Genomic DNA, 22,757 nt, shown 5'->3' on the forward strand with positions numbered 1-22,757 from the left:
GCTATGAGTAGTCAGGACCCCACCCAATGGGAGTCATATGGGAGAACATTTTGGATGGTCAAAGAAGGACAATTTTGGTTCACAGTGTGAAAGATGAATTTTTTCCCCTCCATATCTTTATGCTTCAATGGTTTTCTTTTACACAATACAATAGCGCAAACATCTGAATATAGAAATGTATAAAATCCAAATTGCATCTAATAATGAAATAATATACAAGGCGGGCTCTAATATACAGAGAGGAACCAGACAAGCATTTTCTGGATCAATATTGTAGCTGTAATAATGCAAATCTATGCCTCAGATCAAAACTAGCTCCAAACCTCCAAACAGGGATGTCCTCTGCTGGTCCCTGTTTGGACATTTAAAGGGGTTATCTCACTTTTAATGTTCATACTTGCCTGCGCGCCGTTCACTTCCTGGATTCTGGCTGGGGGCGGGCTTCATCTTGATTGAAGTCTCCCCCCGGCCGGGCCGCGCGCTGGACTGAACGCGCACACTGCCGCGCATGCGCCATGGTGACTTATTCCTGGCCAGTATATACAGAGTCAGCGTGCACGTTCGCGGCTCTGTACTATTCTGGCCAGGAAGAAGTCACAATCTTGCATGCACAGCGGCGTGCGCGTTCAGGACAGCGAGCGGCCCGGCCGGGAGAAAAGAAGGAGTCTGGATTCCGGAGAAGAGCGGTGGCCGTAACCATGGGAGACCGAATGACAACAATGAGGTAAGTGGCGATGAATTTTCTCGTCATGGTGGGAATGGGTTAATCAAATATATTTACAAAAATGATCACTGTCAAATCATTAACAGATTTAACAGTGATCATTATGATGGAATAACCCCTTTAAGGAGCAAAGAGGGACACTTGTGAGGTCTGGGTAAATGCCCAGGAACCATACGGTCAAAACCAATAACCTGTGCGGACCCAAGGCAAAATGCTAATCAAGCTAGCCAAAACACAGCGCAGCCAGGACCCCGGCCAAAACATTGAACAGCCATGTCTGTGACCTAAACTCAGCATCCAGGGCCACGGACGAAATATTGAGCATCCAGGACCTCGGACGAAACATTGAGCATCCAGGACCCCAGACGAAACATTGAGTAACCAGGGCCCTGGACAAAACATTGAGCATCCAGGACCCCAGACAAAACATTGAACAGCCATGTCTGTGACCTAAACTTAGCCTCCAGGGCCCCGGACGAAACATTGAGCATCCAGGTGTCACGGACGGTGTACAGGAAACAAGGCAAAGCAACATGTATAAATGACTCGCTGGATCCAAAAACTAAGGAACCAAGGGAGACCCCTGCAGAAAACCTGGCACTTTCCCTGGCTGCTCAGCCTATGCAAAGATCCGAATGGTGGAGGTCTGCATATCCACGAACCTTGACTATAAAGCCCTGAGCACCCTACAATAGTGAGGGGACACGACCACCGGCTCCCTACACAAGATACGGAGGGAGTCAGGGTCACCTGGGATCCAGAAAACAGAAAATAACAGATAAAGGTACAACATTTAGCTTTGAAGCAAACAGGAGGCCAGAGTCAGCGTGCACACACACTCCAGGAAGTAGTATAAGCCGCCCAGAAAAGCCTTCTGGGGAAGAATTTAAAGGGAAGCAATTAGTCCAACACATGACAGCTGAGAGAGGCTAACGAGAGGAGGAGCTGAATACCACAACACAGAAACTCAAGGAGGAGGTTCTGAAAGGCCTCTGTCAGAGCTTCTCAGCTGTCTGGTTGTGACAGTACCCCTCCCTCTACGAGTGGACTCCGGACACTCAGAACCCACCTTCTCAGGATGGGACCTATGGAAAGCCCTGATGAGACGAGAGGCCTTAATGTCCGTCACTGGGACCCACATCCTCTCCTCAGGACCATACCCCTCCCACTGAACAAGGTACTGAAGAGAACCGCGGACAAGACGAGAATCCACAATCCTAGAGACCTGAAATTCAAGATTCCCATCAACCATAATCGGAGGAGGAGGCAAAGGCGAGGGTACAATGGGTTGAACATAAGGTTTCAATAAGGACTTATGAAAAACATTATGGATCTTCCAAGTCTGAGGAAGATCAAGACGGTATGCAACAGGATTGATGACAGACAGGATTTTGTAAGGCCCAATAAACCTAGGACCCAACTTCCAGGAGGGAACCTTCAATTTGATATTCTTGGTAGACAACCACACCAGATCACCAACATTCAGGTCCGGACCAAGCACACGTCTCTTATCAGCCACACGCTTATATCTCTCACTCATGCTCTTTAGATTATCTTGAATCTTTTGCCAAATAGATGACAAAGACGAGGAGAATCTGTCCTCATTAGGTAAACCAGAAGACCCCTCTCCCGAGAAAGTCCCAAACTGTGGATGAAACCCATATGCACCAAAAAATGGTGACTTATCAGAGGACTCCTGACGACGGTTATTTAAAGCAAACTCAGCAAGGGACAAAAAAGAACACCAATCCTCTTGATTCTCCGCCACAAAACAACGCAGATATGTCTCCAGATTCTGATTGACGCGCTCTGTCTGGCAATTCGACTGCGGATGGAAAGCAGAAGAGAATGACAACCGAACCCCCAAGCGAGAACAGAAAGCCTTCCAGAATCTGGAAACAAACTGCGTGCCCCTATCAGAGACTATGTCTGAAGGAATACCGTGCAATTTGACAATGTGATCAACAAATGCCTGCGCCAGCGTCTTAGCATTGGGCAAACCAGGAAAAGGGATGAAATGCACCATTTTGCTAAAACGGTCCACCACCACCAGAATCACAGTCTTCCCCGAGGAACGAGGCAGGTCTGTTATGAAGTCCATGGACAGATGTGTCCAAGGACGGGAAGGAATGGGTAAGGGAAGGAGAGGACCTGATGGCCGTGAATGAGGGACTTTGGCACGAGCGCAAGTCTCGCAGGCTGCCACAAAACCCTCAACCGACTTACGAAGCGCAGGCCACCAGAATCTCCGAGCGATGAGATCCAGTGTGGCTCTTACCCCCGGGTGCCCAGCAAGGACCGTATTGTGGTGTTCTTTAAAAATCTTGTGTCTTAAAGCGAGAGGCACAAACAACCTCCCAGGAGGACAAAGATCAGGAGCCTCTGACTGGGCTGCCTGCACCTCTGCCTCCAATTCAGGAAAAAGAGCAGAGACCACCACATCTTCAGCCAAAATGGGACCCGGGTCTTCAAAATTCCCGCCTCCCGGAAAACAACGTGACAGGGCATCTGCCTTCACATTCTTAACTCCAGGGCGGAACGTGACAACAAAATTAAACCTAGAAAAGAACAACGACCATCTGGCCTGTCTCGGGTTCAGACGCTTGGCTGACTCCAAGTAGGCCAGATTTTTATGGTCAGTAAATACGGTAATAGGGTGTCTGGCTCCCTCTAGCCAATGGCGCCATTCCTCAAAAGCCAACTTGATGGCCAACAATTCCCTATCTCCCACATCGTAATTTCTCTCTGCGGAGGAGAGTTTTCTTGAGAAAAAGGCACACGGTCGCCAATTGGCAGGAGAGGAACCCTGAGACAAGACCGCCCCACACCCACCTCAGAAGCATCAACCTCAACTATGAAGGGTAAAGAAACATCAGGTTGCACCAAGATGGGAGCGGAAGCAAAACTCTCCTTGATATCAGAAAAAGCCTTACGCGCCTCTACTGACCAAGAAGAAAAATCTACCCCCTTTCTGGTCATATCAGTGAGTGGTTTAACAATAGAAGAATAATTAAAAATGAACTTCCTGTAATAATTGGCAAAGCCCAAAAAACGCATCAGCGCCTTTTGATTCTCAGGAAGCTCCCACTCAAGCACAGCGCGGACCTTCTCGGGGTCCATGCGAAAACCAGAAGCGGAGAGAAGAAACCCCAGAAATGGAATTTCTGGAACCGCAAACACACATTTTTCCAGTTTCGCATATAATTTATTCTCCCGCAGGATGAGCAAGACCTGACGTAAATGTTCCTTATGAGTTTTGAAATCGGGAGAAAAAATCAAAATGTCATCCAAATACACCAATACAAATTTTCCCATCAAATGATAAAAAATGCTGTTCACGAAATGCTGAAAAACGGCTGGGGCATTCATCAAACCAAAAGGCATAACCAAATTTTCAAAATGGCCCTCAGGGGTATTGAAGGCCGTCTTCCATTCGTCCCCTTCTCTGACCCTGACCAGGTTGTATGCCCCTCTTAAATCTAATTTGGAAAAGACTTTAGCCCCAACAACCTGGTTAAATAGGTCCGGGATCAGAGGAAGCGGATAAGGGTCACGAATAGTGATACTGTTCAGCTCCCTGAAATCCAGACAAGGTCTTAAAGAACCATCTTTTTTCTTAACAAAGAAAAAACCAGCGGCAACAGGTGACTTCGAGGGTCGTATGTGTCCCTTTCTCAGACTCTCAGAGATATAAGCACGCATAGCGATCCTCTCAGGTTGGGAAAGATTGTATAAACGAGATTTAGGCAGCTTGGCGTCTGGGATGAGATTAATAGGGCAATCGTACTCCCTGTGCGGGGGCAAATCCTGAACTCCACTCTCAGAGAAGACATCCGAAAATTCAGAGAGAAAAGATGGTACAGTCTTAGTAGCAACCTCAGAAACAGATGTCATGAGGCAATTCTCTCTGCAAAAGTCACTCCAACCATTTATTTGCCTCGCTTGCCAATCAATGGTGGGGTTATGCTTAGTGAGCCAGGGCAGCCCCAACACCAGAGGGGTGGGTAAACCGCTAAGGACGAAACATGACACATCCTCAACATGAGCATCACTCACAATTAAACGGATATTGTGAACTATGCCCTTTAATGATTTTTGAGAAAGTGGAGCGGAATCGATAGCAAAAACAGGAATATCCTTTCCCAAAGTGCGCACCTGGAAACCATGAGTTATCGCAAATTGATTATCAATGAGATTAACCGCTGCTCCACTATCCACAAAAATCTCACAAAAAATGTTCTTGCTCTCTAGCGCCACCCTAGCCGGCAGGACAAAACTGGAACTACAAGCAAATGGAAAACCTTCAATTTCCGCCTCAACCCTGCCAATAGTAACAGACGGAACATTTTTAAAAGATTTTTTCCTCTTTGTTTCTTTATTACTCCCAGAAAACTGCCTGAATCTCCTAGAGGGACAAATATTTGCCAAATGATTTATACCTCCACAACAAAAACAAACCCTCCCATGCGAGCTGAATCTTCTATTATCAGAAGCAATCAACCCCAGCTGCATGGGCTCCTGCTCAGAAGGGGCTGACGGCGACTGAGACCCCTGCGCACAGAACGGGACCGCTGCACTGTCCTGGGACTGAGTATGACAGGAAGGGGACATCTCTCCTCTCTCTCTAAGACGCCTGTCAATACGAACGGCCTGAGACATAGCAGAGTCCAAAGAAAAAGGCCTCTCATGAAAGGCAAATGCATCTTTCAATCCCTCTGAAAGACCATGGCAAAATTGACTTCAGAGTGCAGCATCATTCCAACCAGTATCAGCTGCCCATCTCCGAAATTCTGAGCAGTATATTTCTGCGGATTGTTTACCCTGGCATAATAGACGTAGTTTAGACTCAGCCAGAGCAATACGATCCGGATCATCATATATCTGACCCAGGGCTAAAAAGAATTCATCCACTGAACGGAGAGGCCGTGCCCCCTCCGGCAGCGAAAAGGCCCAGGACTGAGCGTTACCTCTGAGCAGCGATATAATGATCCCCACCCTCCGTTCCTCATCACCAGAGGAATGGGGAAGAAGGGCGAAAATGGAGTTTGCAAGCCTCTCTAAAACGCACAAAATTCTCACTACCCCCGGAGAACGTATCCGGGAGCGAGATCTTAGGCTCAGAACAAACTCCATGAACGCAAGCTGAACCGGTCACTTGAAGCTGAGAAAAAGTCTTACGGAGATCAGCTACCTCCAATGAAAGACCCTGGAAGCGTTCAGCCAAAAGTGAAACCGGATCCATGCTTGAGACAGTTATGGCGGCTTATAATGTCACGGACGGTGTACAGGAAACAAGGCAAAGCAACATGTATAAACGACTCGCTGGATCCAAAAACTAAGGAACCAATGGAGACCCCTGCAGAAGACCTGGCACTTTCCCTGGCTGCTCAGCCTATGCAAAGATCCGAATGGTGGAGGTCTGCATATCCACGAACCTTGACTATAAAGCCCTGAGCACCCTACAATAGTGAGGGGACACGACCACCGGCTCTCTACACAAGATACGGAGGGAGTCAGGGTCACCTGGGATCCAGAAAACAGAAAATAACAGATAAAGGTACAACACTTAGCTTTGAAGCAAACAGGAGGCCAGAGTCAGCGTGCACACACACTCCAGGAAGTAGTATAAGCCGCCCAGAAAAGCCTTCTGGGGAAGAATTTAAAGGGAAGCAATTAGTCCAACACATGACAGCTGAGAGAGGCTAACGAGAGGAGGAGCTGAATACCACAACACAGAAACTCAAGGAGGAGGTTCTGAAAGGCCTCTGTCAGAGCTTCTCAGCTGTCTGGTTGTGACACCAGGACCCCAGACGAAACATTGAGCATCCAGGACCCCAGACGAAACATTGAGCAACCAGGGCCCCGGACGAAACATTGAGCATCCAGGACCCCAGACAAAACATTGAGCAACCAGGGTCCGGCCGAAACATTGAGCATCCAGAACCCCGGATGAAACATTGAGCAACCAGAACCCCGGATGAAACATTGAGCAACCAGGGCCCGGACGAAACATTGAGAATCCAGGACCCCGGACGAAACATTGATCAACCAGGACCCCGGACGAAACATTGATCAACCCGGACCCCGGACGAAACATTGATCAACCAGGACCCCGGACGAAACATTGAGCAACCAGGACCCCGGATGAAACATTGAGCAACCAGGGTCCGGCCGAAACATTGAGCATCCAGAACCCCGGACGAAACATTGAGCATCCAGGACCCCGGATGAAACATTGATCAACCAGGACCCCGAACGAAACATTGAGCAACCAGGACTCCGGACGAAACATTGAGCATCCAGGACCCCGGACGAAACATTGAGCAACCAGGGCCCCGGACTAAACATTGATCAACCAGGGCCCCGGACGAAACATTGATCAACCAGGGCCCCGGACGAAACATTGATCAACCAGGGCCCCAGACTAAACATTAAGCATCCAGGACCCCGGACGAAACATAGAGCAACCAGGGCCCCAGACGAAGCATTGAGCAGTCAACACTATGCAGCCATGATCAGACTAGCCCATCAGAGAATCACCCGTGGGCGGCCCATACTAAGAGACAGAACTGTTGCACTAATATGTGACAGCTCTAAGGGACCAGCAGAGGACATCCCTGTTTGGAGGTGACTTTAGAGACAATGACTTGTCACCATGGTCTACTTTTTATGGGTTGACAAATAACATATAATGTCCTTTAGGACTTTTTTTTACCTATTTTTCCCTGCACCTACCAATTATCTAAGACTTAACTTTTAATATCTCTTAAATAAAAATAATCACTGGAGTCATAGTATACAAATGAACCCTAGATACAGTGCCGATAATAAAGCCAGGCAAACGTGTAGCCTGCTATGGCAACAGTGTGTCTAGATATTTAAGTGATCAATAAAGGCCAGTGACACTGAAAATTTTAAAACACAATTGTTATGTCGGTACACTACCAAAATTTATTTTTATTTAAGAGATATTAAAAGTTAAGTCTTAGACAATTGGTAGGTGCAGGGAAAAATAGGTAAAAAAAAGTCCTAAAGGACATTAGGTAGTAGATAGTTGTTAGCCCAACTTACCTTATCCCAGCACTTAAAGGGAAAACGTAGAATGTTGATAGACAAATAACATATTACACCTTATTAATGATTGGTCCTGTGCATACAAAGATACCAGAGACTACAGCGTGACTAATAGTGGTCATGTTCATCTTCTGTGATGGACCCAAGGGACCCCAGACCGACACAGTACTAATCGTGTCCCACCTGCTGTCCATGCTCTAGGTGTCAGGAATGGAGCTGGGAGATCCAACTACAGAGGTAGGGTAGCCAGATGGCCCCATTTTGAGAACTCCATATATTTGGGAGTTTGAAGGTGGTAGAAAATGGGGAGTTTGTAATCTACATATGAGAGGCAAATAGGGGCAATTAAAGAGTTATCCCATGAAAAATATTACTGTGCGTGAACAGAACATTGCAAATGAAGTATTATTGCAAGATACATGCATAAAAAAAAATATATATTTTTTAAATGTACAAGCGAATGGGGTGAGCTGCAGTAAGAAGTACAGCCGCTATCCAACAAAGGGCACTGTGCTTGTTAGGGCGCCTTCACACACAGCAGATTTTGTGGCAGAAAATTCTGCGACTGAAAATCTGTTCCATTCACCTTAGTGGAGCTTGCAGAAATCCATGTGTTCGCTGCCCCATTCAAATTAATGGAACTGATTTTCAGGCACAAAATGTGCTGCGTGTGAAGGCAACCTTAAAGGGGTTTTCCGGGAATTAAGAAAATGAAAATACTTAAATATTACTTAATTATAAATATATTCCCAAATACCTTACATTAGTTATAATGGCTCGTTTTGTCTGGGGAGCAATCATTAGGAGAAACAAAATGTCCGCTGTCCTATTAGTACACACAAAACCTGTCCTAATCACACAGCAGGACAACTTACTTCACAACACTGAAGTAAAGAGCTGCCTCATCCTCCTCTCTGCTCTGTGTCATGCCCTGCTCAGGTTATGTGCGGAGGTCTGCCAAGTTAGCAGCACGTGTGTAGTTTTTTGTTTTTGTTTTGGAGTTGAGCTGTATCCGCCTCCCTTCAGGTGCACTGGGTGGGGGCGTTTGTATGAGTTTAAATTACGCCCCTTCCCAGTGTCCTGTGCGGGTTATAGCTTGTATCTTGCTCAGTGGAAGGAAGGAAATAAGTATTTGCTGTATCTGCTCTGTGACAAGATAAGTTGGTTTTGTTTTCTTGTTTGTGTTCTGTCTAGGCTGTTAGAGAGACTGAGGAAGCAAGCTGTCTCTTTCCCCCTGTCACCATCTTAGGGATTTTAGGGAATCTTCAGCCTTAGGCACGGGGGCACGTTTATTTCCCACCTCTAGGGTCTGAACGTGGGCACAGAAGTCTAGGGAGAGCTGGTAGGGATTTCTAAGAAGGTGACCTTTATCCACAGCTTCTGGCCTAGACACTTGTTTGTGGATTTCTGTTGTATCTTGTATCCTGTCCAGCGTGACACTCTGCTTGTCAGGGATTATGATCCTGAATACAGATGATAAGATCTTTAGCTGAATCTCTGTAGGAATTGAGTTCATGAGCAGACGTGGCTAATGAGCAGCAGCTCTTGTATGCAGTCTCCATTACCACAGTCTGTCCTGTCCGTCCTCCTGTACTTCATGTCTCCTCATGAACTCCATTCCCACAAAGATTCAGCTAAATATTATATTAAACTGTATTCAGGGTCATAATCTCTGACAAGCAGAGCAGAGAGGAGGATGAGGCAGCTCTTTACCTCAGTGTTGTGAAGTAACTTGTCCTGCTGTGTGATTAGGACAGGTTTTGTGTGTAATAATAGGACAGCGGTCATTTTGTTTCTCCTAATCATTGCTCCCTAGACAAAACGAGCCATTATAACTAATGAAAGGTATTTGGGAATATATTTATAATAAAGTAATATTTACGTATTTTCAATTTCTTTAATTCCTGGAGGCCGTGGCACTCACTAGAGCACTGCAGCCTCCTCAAACAGCTGATCGACAGGGGTCCTGGGTCTTGGAGCCCCATCAATCAGATACTGACGACCTGTCCCGAGGATAGGTTATCAGTATAAAACACTCTGAAATAATTGGCCATCTGACAAATATCATGCTGGTCTTCAGGGACCAAGAGCAATGGAGTGCATTGTGAAACCTCCAAGTTGTCCCATCCAGAATGGTCAGGTGTACAGTCTATCAGGACAGCACTAAGCAGCTATTTTTCCAAATAACAGAGTCTACCTGGAATTTCTCAGAATTCCAGTATCCCCCATAGCCAACCGTGAGAAGAGGACTACAATTTGAATGGTTCCAGTGGGCAATGAGGATACTTGTTCGGCTAATTTAGTTTTGTTTCTACAAACTTTGGGAGGAATTTATTAGGGCTGGTGTTCATATGTGTAATGGACTGTGAGTGTGTACCGACTGTGCCAACTAACTGGTTTGATTTTGGGCTAGTCCTATGGGCGACCCCCTGGCTTTCACCTTTTAACCCACATACAGGCATCTGGCCTTCACTGCAGAGGAGCCACCAGGCCGTTACCTCTTAGAATCACCATGGTGTAGTTGATGGCTGACCCACGGGGTTCAGAGACACTGGCGCAAAGCACTGAGGGATTAGGCCGTATTCATAGTTAGGAAACAGTCTAAGGTCAGGGCAGGCAGAATTCGTGCATATGCGTTTAACTAGTCTGAGGCCGAGGCTGGAAGCTGAGGGTCAATACAATAAACAGTCAGAAGTCAGGACGGGCAGCAGAGGATCAGAGACAGTAAACAGGAAAGGTTCAGTACATGGGCAGTGAGATAGGGTTAAGCACACCTTACCTAGGACTAGCAAGACTAGAATAGCTAAAGCTCAGGTGCCTTAAATACACGCAGTTAGCCAGCCATAGGCAGGAACAGCTTTAGGCGAGCTCTCTGGTGCTATGATAGTAAGCAGGAGCGCACTCCCTAACAACAGAGGGAGGGACCAATGCAGCCGGCGCAGGCTGCGGCCTGCCAGGAAAGTTCTTGGGACCTGGCACCAGGGAGAGGAGCGAGTCTCGGCCGACCGGAAGAAAAGGGACCAGCCCATGGGCTGCCAGCCTAACAATATGCCAAATCAGAAGTGTACAGTCTGTAACAGAAAAGAATACCACTTATGAGCTGGTGAAAATTTGTGCTATATGTTGCGTCAGTTTCTGGGGAAAATATAGTAAGAGAGCATGCATGCGCAGTGCACTGTCCTTCACTTTAGCGGTCCCGTTCTAGAGACATTAGTGGCATATCCTAGCGATATGCCACCAATGTCTAAGATGACACAACCCCTTTAATAAATCCCCCCTTTTTAATAAATCCCCCCTCCCCCTTCATTATCTATGTGACCACCATGGTGCTTTTTCAAAACCCCTTCATGTGATATTCTGGTCGGCGGAGCTGGACCGTTTGTGTGTTTTCTTGTCCTCGCTGGCAAATTACAACCTATATGTATTTTCCAGAAAGAGTTATAAATCCCAACCTATAATCAGCGCCGGGGTTATAATAACAGGTTCTGTTTCTTGCTTAGCTTTCCCAGTGATACGCCACAATACAATAGTTGGCGGCTGATTGCAAAGATAAAGATGAAGCCTCTTGCAGGGGCTGTGTGACTCTACCAAAATCCTTACTACTAGTGACAGTCCTGTGCCCCCATCACTTTTACCTGACTTTATGTCACTTGTTTGCTAGTATTGTAGAACCTGTGAAGACCACCTCCCTGCAGCTTCTTACCTCTCTCTAGGGGCCCCATGTAAGCTAAATGTAGTGGTACACACAGAGTGTATGTGGCGGGGCCCTCCTGACATCCTGAGATTTGTTTTTTTTAATATTGCTATTACTTTTAACTAGGTAGTTCATGTATAGGGTTTAAATTAGCTTGTCTGCCTTTTTTCCATACCCCCCTCGCCCAGGACCGTCACAGAGATTTATTCCTATGAGCAGCATGTCACAGCAAAGGGGCAGCAGAACCTGAAGAGTGGAAGGGCAGGCCTGTGCAGGACTCAGCACACAGAGAGCATGATAATAATAGGTACGGCTAGCTTTGGCACTGAGCACCTGTGTCTCTTCTTTCCCCCTACCATCTTATTAGATAAGAGTTACAAATAACAGAGGTCTCACTGTTGCTTTATGTTCACCTAGTAAGAAATTTCGTTTGGCAGTTGCTATGCAGCTTTCCTGCATCTGAATTTGTGTTCGGTTATTGCTTAGCTTTGCCTGGTTGATTAGGGTGGAGTTGCTGATCGTCTAGCCTTTTTTGTATTTTTTGCCCTCACTCCTTTCTGGAGTGCTTGCTAGGAGCATTCCGGTTTGAGCGCAGCAGGGATGGCGGAGCGAGGAATGGGTAAGTACTATGTAGAACATTTTCCATCCACAGGTTATTACTAACAGTGGATTAGGAGAAATAACCAGAGAAGCTGAAGATGCTCCCCCTGCCATTTGATTGACAGGCCGGCCCCGACAATCACTGGTGTAGGAAGGAGGGGTTTGGGTTCCTGGAGAACTGGGCCGACTTCTCTGTCGGCTACAGGCTCTATCGTAGGGACGGGCTGCACCTCAATGGGGAAGGGGCAGCTGTGTTGGGGAAAAAGATGGCTAGAAGGTTGGAGGAGTGTTTAAACTAGGAACTGGGGGGGAGGGTAATTATGTTATAGAATGGGAAGATAGTGCAGATAGAGACCGGGGGCAAGGTAGTGGGACTGGGGGAGGAATGGAAGGAGGGACTAGAACAGTTCAGAAGGAGAGGTGTAGGGTAAAAAATATACATAAACCTCTTAATTGTATGTATACTAATGCCAGAAGCCTGACTAATAAAACTGGTGAACTGGAATTAGTGATGTGTGAGGAGAACTATGACATAGTGGGAATAACTGAGACATGGCTGGATGATAGCTATGACTGGGCAGTTAATATACAGGGTTACAGTCTGTTTAGAAAGGATCGTCAAAACCGGAGAGGGGGAGGGGTCTGCCTTTATGTAAAGTCCGGTCTAAAGCCCACACTCCGGGAAGATATAAGTGAGGGACATGAACATGTGGAGTCACTGTGGGTAGAGATACATGGCGCTAAAAACAATAATAAATTACTAATAGGAGTTTACTATAAACCACCTAATATACCAGAGTCCACAGAAAATCTACTACTAAACGAGATAGATGAGGCGGCAAATCATAATGAGGTGGTTATTATGGGGGACTTCAACTACCCAGATATAGACTGGAAAACTGAAACTTGTATATCTCATAAAGGAAACAGATTCTTGGCAATAACCAAAGACAATTACCTCTCCCAACTGGTTCAGGACCCGACTAGAGGGACGGCCATACTGGACTTAGTATTAACCAATAGGCCTGACAGAACAACAGATGTGCAGGTTGGGGGACACCTGGGAAATAGTGACCACAAAGTAATAACCTTCCAATTATCATTCAAGAGAGCGTTTCTTCTGGGAGGAACAAAAATACCAAACTTCAAAAAAGCTAAATTTAGCCAACTAAGAGAGGCCATAGGCCTAGCTAAATGGGATAAAGTCCTCACAAATAAAAATACAGCCACAAAATGGGATATCTTTAAAAGCATCCTAAAATTTCATTGTGAGAGGTACATACCGTATGGGAATAAAAGGTTAAGGAACAAAAAGAAACCAATGTGGATAAACAGAACTGTAAAGAAAGCAATAAATGACAAAAAGAAAGCATATAAAACACTAAACAGGAAGGTAGCACGGAAGCACTGAAAAACTATAAGGAAAAAAATAGAACATGTAAAAAACAAATAAAAGCGGCCAAACTAGAGACTGAGAGATTAATTGCCAAAGAGAGTAAAACTAACCCTAAAATGTTTTTCAATTATATAAATGTTAAAAAGTATAAATCTGAAGGTGTCGGCCCGTTAAAGAGTAATGAGGGGGGAGTCGCAGAGAGCGACGAGGAGAAAGCAAAGCTGTTAAATATTTTTTTCTCCAATGTATTCACTGAGGAAAATAAACTGTCAGATGACATGCTGAATGTTGAAATAAATTCCCCATTAAAAGTGTCCTGTCTGACCCAGGAAGAAGTGCAACAGCGACTTAAAAAGATTAAAATAGACAAATTGCCAGGACCAGATGGCAAACACCCTCGTATCCTAAGGGAATTAAGTAATGTCATAGCCAGACCCTTATTTCTGATATTTGCAGATTCTATATTGACAGGGAATGTCCCACAGGATTGGCGCATGGCAAATGTGGTGCCAATATTCAAAAAGGGTCCAAAAACAGAGCCTGGAAACTATAGGCCGGTAAGTTTAACATCTGTTGTGGGTAAACTGTTTGAAGGTTTTCTGAGAGATGCTATGTTAGAGCATCTTAACGGAAATAAGCAAATAACGCCTTATCGGCATGGCTTCGTGAGGGATCGGTCATGCCAAACTAATTTAATCAGTTTCTATGAGGAGGTAAGTTCTAGACTTGACAGCGGCGAATCAATGGATGTCGTGTATCTGGACTTCTCCAAAGCATTTGACACTGTACCACATAAAAGGTTAGTATATAAAATGAGAATGCTCGGACTGGGAGAAAACGTCTGTAAGTGGGTAAGTAACTGGCTCAATGATAGAAAACAGAGGGTGGTTATTAATGGTTATTAATGGTAAATACTCAGATTGGGTCACTGTCACTAGTGGAGTACCTCAGGGGTCAGTATTGGGCCCTATTCTCTTCAATATATTTATTAATGATCTTGTATAAGGCTTGCATAGCAAAATATCAATTTTTGCAGATGACACTAAACTGTGTAAAGTAATTAACACTGATGAGGACAGTATACTGTATATATACTACAGAGGACAGTATACTGTATATATATATATATATATATATATATTACAGAGGACAGTATACTACTACAGAGGGATCTGGATAGATTGGAGGCTTGGGCAGATAAGTGGCAGATGAGGTTTAACACTGATAAATGTAAAGTTATGCACATGGGAAGGAATAAGGCAAGTCACCCGTACTTATTAAATGGTAAAACACTCGGTAACACTGACATGGAAAAAGATCTAGGAATTTTAATAAACAGCAAACTAAGCTGCAAAAAACAGCGTCAGGCAGCTGCTGCCAAGGCAAATAAGATAATGGGTTGCATCAAAAGGGGCATAGATGCCCGGGATGAGAACATAGTCCTACCACTTTACAAATCGCTAGTCAGACCACACATGGAGTACTGTGTACAGTTCTGGGCTCCTGTGAACAAGGCAGACATAGCAGAGCTGGAGAGGGTCCAGAGGAGGGCAACTAAAGTAATAACTGGAATGGGGCAACTACAGTACCCTGAAAGATTATCATAATTAGGGTTATTCACTTTAGAAAAAAGACGACTGAGAGGAGATCTAATTAATATGTATAAATATATCAGGGGTCAGTACAGAGATCTATCCCGTCATCTATTTATTCCCAAGACAGTGACTGTGACGAGAGGACATCCTATGCGTCTGGAGGAAAGAAGGTTTGTACACAAACATAGAAGAGGATTCTTTACGGTAAGAGCAGTGAGACTATGGAGCTCTCTGTCTGAGGAGGTGGTGATGGTGAGTACAATAAAGGAATTCAAGAGGGGCCTGGAGGTATTTCTGGAGCGTAATAATATTACAGGCTATAGCTACTAGAGAGGGGTCGCTGATCCAGGGATTTATTCTGATTGCCTGATTGGAGTCGGGAAGGAATTTTTATTCCCCTAAAGTGAGGAAAATTGGCTTCTACCTCACAGGGTTTTTTTTGCCTTCCTCTGGATCAACTTGCAGGATGACAGGCCGAACTGGATGGACAAATGTCTTTTTTCGGCCTTATGTACTATGTTACTATGTTACTAGTGGCGCAAGTGCAGAGACTCTGCTTCCTCTACTGCAGCCTCTACACTTTGGGGTAGCAGCACACAATGTCACCACTAGACATCTGAGAAGCTCTGACAGACGTTCTTCAGAACCTCCTGCTTGAGGTTCCTTTTGTTTTGCTTTCGTTTTTTCATCTCGTTAGCCTCTCTCAGCTGTCATGTAGTTGCACTGATTGCATCCCTTTAAATCCCTTCCCATACTGCATCACTTTGCGGTTTATACAACTTCCTGGAGTGTGTGCATGCTGGATGCTACTACTGAGTCTTCTACAGATAAGTTTGTTCATTCATTTGTGTTTTTCTGTTTGCTGGATCCTAGGTGACCCTGACTCCCTCCGTATTAAGTGTAGGGAGCCGGTGGTCGTGTCCCCTCACTATTATAGGGTGTTCAGGTGTCATACAGTCGAGGAACGAGGATATGCAATCATCTACCATAGAGATTTTTGCATAGGCTGAGCAGTAAGGGAGAGAGCCATGTCTGTTACAGGGCTTACCCTCTGGTTCCTTAGTTTTGGATCCAGTCAGTCGGATCTTCATTTTGTGTCTTCTAGTTTCTGTACACCTTCCGTGACATTATAAACCGCCAAAACCGTCTCAAGCATGGATCCGGTTTCACTTTTGACTGAACACATGCAGGGTCTTTCATTGGAGGTAGCAGATCTCCGTAAGGCTACTTTCACACTAGCGTTCATGGGTCCGTTCGTGAGCTCCGTTTGAAGGAGCTCACGAGCGGACCCAAACGCTTCTGTCCAGCCCTGATGCAGTCTGAATGGAGCGGATCCGCTCAGACTGCATCAGTCTGGCGGCGTTCAGCCGTCCGCCTGGCCGTGCGGAGGCGAGCGGATCCGTTCAGACTTACAATGTAAGTCAATGGGAACGGATCCGCTTGAAGATGTCACCATATGGCTCAATCTTCAAGCGGATCCGTCCCCCATTGACTTTACATTGAAAGTCTGAACGGATCCGCTCAGGCTGCTTTCACACTTAGAATTTTTTCTAAGTTATTAATGCAGACGGATCCGTACTGAACGGAGCCTCCGTCTGCATTAATATGATCGGATCCGTTCAGAACGGATCCGATCAAGCGCAAGTGTGAAAGTAGCCTAAAACTGTTTCTCAGTTTCAGGTGACCGGTTCAGCTTGCGTTCATGGAGTTTGTTCTGAGCCTAAGATCTCGTTCCCGGATACGTTCTCCGGGGGTAGTGAGAATTTTGTTCGTTTTAGAGAGGCTTGCAAACTCCATTTTCGCCTACTTCCCCATTCCTCTGGTGATGAGGAGCAGAGGGTGGGGATCATCATCTCGCTGCTCAGGGATAACGCTCAGTCCTGGGCCTTTTCGCTGCCGGTGGGGGCACGGCCCCTCTGTTCAGTGGATGATTTTTTTTTAGCCCTGGGTCAGATATATGATGATCCGGATCGTATTGCTCTGGCTGAGTCTAGACTACGTTTTTTTTGCCAGGGTAAACAGTCCGCAGAGATATACTGTTCAGAATTTCGGAGATGGGCAGCTGATACTGGTTGGAATGATGCTGCACTCCGAAGTCAATTTTGCCATGGTCTTTCAGAGGGATTGAAAGATGCATTTGCCTTTCATGAGAGACCTACCTCCTTGGACTCTGCCATGTCTCGGGCCGTTCGTATTGACAGGCGTCTTAGAAAGAGAGGAGAGATCACTCCTTCCTGTCATACTCAGTCCAAGGACAGTGCGGCGGTCTCATTCAGTGCACAGGGGTCTCAGTCGCTCTCAATCCCTTCTGAGCAGGAGCCCATGCAGCTGGGTTTGCTTGCCTCTGACAATAGAAGATTCAGCTCTCATAGGAAGGTTTGTTTCTGTTGTGGAGGTATAAATCATTTGGCAAATATTTGTCCCTCTAGGACAGTGATGGCGAACCTATGGCACGGGTGCTGTGGGCACTCGCACCCTGGAAAAAGTCTATGGTGTACCAATATGTCTTAGCCTTTCCCCGCCATCATCAGCGCAGGGCGCACTATGAACAGCACAGGCAGCGCATTGAATGTAGGCAGGCTATTATAGCTAAATGATAAAGTACATGGTAGATATATTATACTGGTATTCAGGTTAAATTGCCGTGTTGGCACTTTGCAATACATAAATGAGGTTTGGGTTGCAGTTTGGGCACTCGGTCTCTAAAAGGTTCACCATCACTGCTCTAGGAGATTCAGGCAGTTTTTTGAGAGTAATAAAGAAACTAAAAGAAAAAAATCCTCTAAAAACGTTCCATCTGTTACTATTGGCAAGGTTGATGCGGAAATTGAAGGTTTTCCGTTTGCTTGTAGTTCCCGTTTTGACCTACCTGCCAGGGTGGCGCTAGAGGGCAATAACATTTTTTGTGAGATTTTTGTAGATAGTGGAGCAGCTGTAAATCTCATTAATAATCAATTTGCTATAACTCATGGTTTCCAGGTATGCACTTTGGGAAAGGATATACCTGTTTTTGCTATTGATTCCGTTCCACTTTCTCAGAAATCATTAAAGGGCATAGTTCACAATATCCGTTTGATTGTGAGTGATACTCATGTTGAGGATGTGTCATGTTTCGTCCTAAGCGGGTTGCCTACTCCTCTAGTGTTGGGGCTGCCCTGACTCACTAAACATAACCCCACCATTGATTGGCAAGCGAGGCAAATAAATGGTTGGAGTGACTGTTTCAGAGGTTTCTACTAAGACTGTACCATCTTTTCTCTCTGAATTTTCGGATGTGTTTTTTGAGAGTGGTGTTCAGGACTTGCCCCCTCACAGGGAGTACGATTGCCCTATTAATCTCAACCCAGGCGCCAAGCTGCCTAAATCTCGTTTATACAATCTCTCCCAACCTGAAAGGGTCGCTATGCATGCTTATATCTCTGAGAGTCTGAGAAAGGGACACATACGACCCTCGAAGTCACCTGTTGCCGCTGTTTTTTTCTTTGTTAAGAAAAAAGATGGTTCTTCAAGACCATGTCTGGATTTCAGGGAGCTGAACAGTATCACAATTCGTGACCCTTATCCGCTTCCTCTGATCCCGGACCTGTTTAACCAGATTGTTGGGGCTAAAGTTTTTTCCAAGTTGGATCTAAGAGGGGCATACAACCTGGTCAGGGTCAGAGAAGGAGACGAATGGCAGACGGCCTTCAATACCCCTGAGGGCCATTTTGAGAATTTGGTTATGCCTTTTGGTTTGATGAATGCTCCAGCCGTCTTTCAGCATTTTGTGAACAGCATTTTTTTATCATTTAATGGGGAAATTTGTATTAGTGTATCTAGATGACATTTTGATTTTTTCTTCTGATTTCAAAACTCATAAGGACCACCTACGTCAGGTCTTGCTCATCCTGCGGGAGAATAAATTGTGCGCTAAACTGGAAAAATGTGTGTTTGCGGTTCCAGAAATTCAATTTCTGGGGTTTCTTCTCTCCGCTTCTGGTTTTCGCATGGACCTCGAGAAGGTCCGGGCTATGCTTGAGTGGGAGCTTCCTGAGAATCAGAAGGCGCTGATGCGTTTTTTGGGTTTTGCCAATTATTACAGGAAGTTTATTTTGAATTATTCCTCTGTTGTCAAACCACTCACTGATATGACTAGAAAGGGGGTAGAAAGGCGCGTAAGGCCTTTTCTAGTATCAAGGAGAGTTTTGCTTCTGCTCCCATCTTGGTACAACCTGATATTTCTCTGTCCTTCATAGTTGAGGTGGACGCTTCTGAGGTGGGTGTGGGTGCGGTCTTGTCTCAGGGTCCCTCTCCTGCCAAATGGCGACCATGTGCCTTTTTCTCGAAGAAATTCTCCCCAGCAGAGAGAAATTACGATGTGGGAGATAGGGAGTTGTTGGCCATCAAGTTAGCTTTTGAGGAATGGCGCCATTGGCTAGAGGGAGCCAGACACCCTATTACCGTGTTTACTGACCATAAGAATCTGGTCTACTTGGAGTCAGCCAAGCGTCTGAACCCGAGACAGGCCAGATGGTCTTTGTTCTTTTCAAGGTTTAATTTTGTTGTCACGTTCCGCCCTGGGGTTAAGAATGTAAAGGCGGATGCCCTGTCACGTTGTTTTCCGGGAGGTGGGAATTTTGAAGACACGGGTCCCATTTTGGCTGAAGGTGTGGTGGTCTCTGCTCTTTATCCTGAATTGGAGGCAGAGGTTCAGGTAGCCCAGTCAGAGGCTCCTGATCTTTGTCCTCCTGGGAGGTTGTTTGTGCCTCTCGCTTTAAGACACAAGATTTTTAAGGAGCACCACGATACTGTCCTTGCTGGGCACCCGGGGGCAAGAGCCACAGTGGATCTCATCGCTCGGAGATTCTGGTGGCCGGCGCTTCGTAAGTCGGTTGAGGGTTTTGTGGCAGCCTCCGAGACCTGCGCTCGTGCCAAAGTCCCTCATTCACGGCCATCAGTTCCTCTCCTTCCGTTACCCATTCCTTCCCGTCCTTGGACACATCTGTCCATGGACTTTATTACGGACCTGCCTCGTTCCTCGGGGAAGACTGTGATTCTGGTGGTGGTGGACCGTTTTAGCAAAATGGTGCATTTCATTCCTTTTCCTGGCTTGCCCAATGCTAAGACGCTGGCGCAGGCATTTATTGATCACATTGTCAAATTGCATGGTATTCCTTCAGACATAGTCTCTGATAGGGGCACGCAGTTTGTTTCCAGATTCTGGAAGGCTTTCTGTTCTCGCTTGGGGGTTCGGTTGTCATTCTCTTCTGCTTTCCACCTGCAGTCGAATGGCCAGACAGAGCGCGTCAATCAGAATCTGGAGACATATCTGCGCTGTTTTGTGGCGGAGAATCAGGAGGGTTGGTGTTCTTTTTTGTCCCTTACTGAGTTTGCTTTAAATAACCGTCGTCAGGAGTCCTCTGATAAGTCACCATTTTTTGGTGCATATGGGTTTCATCCGCAGTTTGGGACATTCTCTGGAGAGGGGTCTTCTGGTTTACCTGATGAGGACAGATTCTCCTCGTCTTTGTCATCTATTTGGCAAAAGATTCAGGATAATCTAAAGAGCATGAGTGAGAGATATAAGCGTGTGGCGGATAAGAGACGTGTGCCTGGTCCGGACCTGAATGTTGGTGATCTGGTGTGGTTGTCTACTAAGAATATCAAATTGAAGGTTCCCTCCTGGAAGTTGGGTCCTAAGTTTATTGGGCCTTACAAAATCTTGTCCGTCATCAATCCTGTTGCCTACCGTCTTGATCTTCCTCAGACTTGGAAGATCCATAATGTTTTTCATAAGTCCTTATTAAAACCTTATGTCCAACCCATTGTACCCTCGTCTTTGCCTCCTCCTCCGATTGTGGTTGATGGTAATCTTGAATTTCAGGTCTCTAGGATTGTGGATTCTCGTGTTGTCCGCGGTTCTCTCCAGTACCTCGTTCATTGGGAGGGTTATGGTCCTGAGGAGAGGATGTGGGTCCCAGTGACGGACATTAAGGCCACTCGTCTCATCAGGGCTTTCCATAGGTCCCATCCTGAGAAGGTGGGCTTTGAGTCTCCGGAGTCCACTCGTAGAAGGAGGGGTACTGTCACCACCAGACATCTGAGAAGCTCTGACAGGCGTTCTTCAGAACCTCCTGCTTGAGGTTCCTTTTGTTTTGCTTTCGTTTTCTCATCTCGTTAGCCTCTCTCAGCTGTCATGTAGTTGCACTGATTGCATCCCTTTAAATCCCTTCCCATACTGCATCACTTTGCGGTTTATACAACTTCCTGGAGTGTGTGCATGCTGGATGCTACTACTGAGTCTTCTACAGATAAGTTTGTTCATTCATTTGTGTTTTCCTGTTTGCTGGATCCTAGGTGACCCTGACTCCCTCCGTATTAAGTGTAGGGAGCCGGTGGTCGTGTCCCCTCACTATTATAGGGTGTTCAGGTGTCATACAGTCGAGGAACGAGGATATGCAATCATCTACCATAGAGATTTTTGCATAGGCTGAGCAGTAAGGGAGAGAGCCAGGTCTGTTACAGGGCTTACCCTCTGGTTCCTTAGTTTTGGATCCAGTCAGTCAGATCTTCATTTTGTGTCTTCTAGTTTCTGTACACCTTCCGTGACACACGAACAGTCACTGCTGCGGCAGTGGAAGCAGAGCCTCTGCGCTGGTGCTGTTACTCGCGGTAGCTATGCAGATGTGAGATTGTCATTGTTGGCCGAAATGTCCTCCCTGTCAATCAAGAGGCAGGAGGGGGAGCATCCTCAGGTTGAAGGTGCAGAACTCTGTTTGATGAGATGAATTGAAAATTTGTTAGGAATAACCTGTGGATGGAAAATGTTCTACATAGTACTGACCCGTTCCTTGCTCTGCCATTGCCGCCGTCCCGACAGTCTCTTCTGCCATGTCCTGTTCAGACACCCTCCTTATAAATATATATATATTTATATATATAGAGAGAGAGTTGCAAGAAAAAGTATGTAAACCCTTTTGAATTATATTAATATCTGCACAAATTGGTCATAAAATGTGATCTGATCTTCATCTAAGTCACAACAATAGACAATCACAGTCTGCTTAACCTAATAACACACAAAGAATTAGATGTTACCATGTTTTTATTGAACACACCATGTAAACATTCACAGTGCAGGTCGAAAAAGTATGTGAACCCTTGGATTTAATAACTGGTTGAACCTCCTTTGGCAGCAATAACTTCAACCAAACGTTTCCTGTAGTTGCAGATCAGACGTGCACAACGGTCAGGAGTAATTCTTGACCATTCAGCAATATTCTTGGGATGTCTGGTGTGAATCGCTTTCTTGATGTCATGCCACAGCATCTCAATCGGGTTGAGGTCAGGACTCTGTTCAAGCCATTCTGTTGTAGATTTACTTCTATGCTTTGGGCCGTTGTCCTGTTGCAACACCCATCTTCTGTTGAGCTTCAGCTGGTGGACAGATGGCCTTAAGTTCTCCTGCAAAATGTCTTGAAAAACTTAGGAATTCATTTTTCCTTCGATGATAGCAATCCGTCCAGGCCCTTACGCAGCAAAGCAGCCCCAAACCATGATGCCCCTACCACCATACTTCACAGTTGGGATGAGGTTTTGATGTTGGTGTGCTGTGCCTCTTCTTCTCCACACATAGTGTTGTGTGTTTCTTCCAAACAACTCAACTTTGGTTTCATCTGTCCACAGAATATTTTG

The sequence above is a fragment of the Bufo gargarizans genome, chromosome 8 (genome assembly GCF_014858855.1).
Source record: "Bufo gargarizans isolate SCDJY-AF-19 chromosome 8, ASM1485885v1, whole genome shotgun sequence".
Taxonomy (NCBI): domain Eukaryota; kingdom Metazoa; phylum Chordata; class Amphibia; order Anura; family Bufonidae; genus Bufo; species Bufo gargarizans.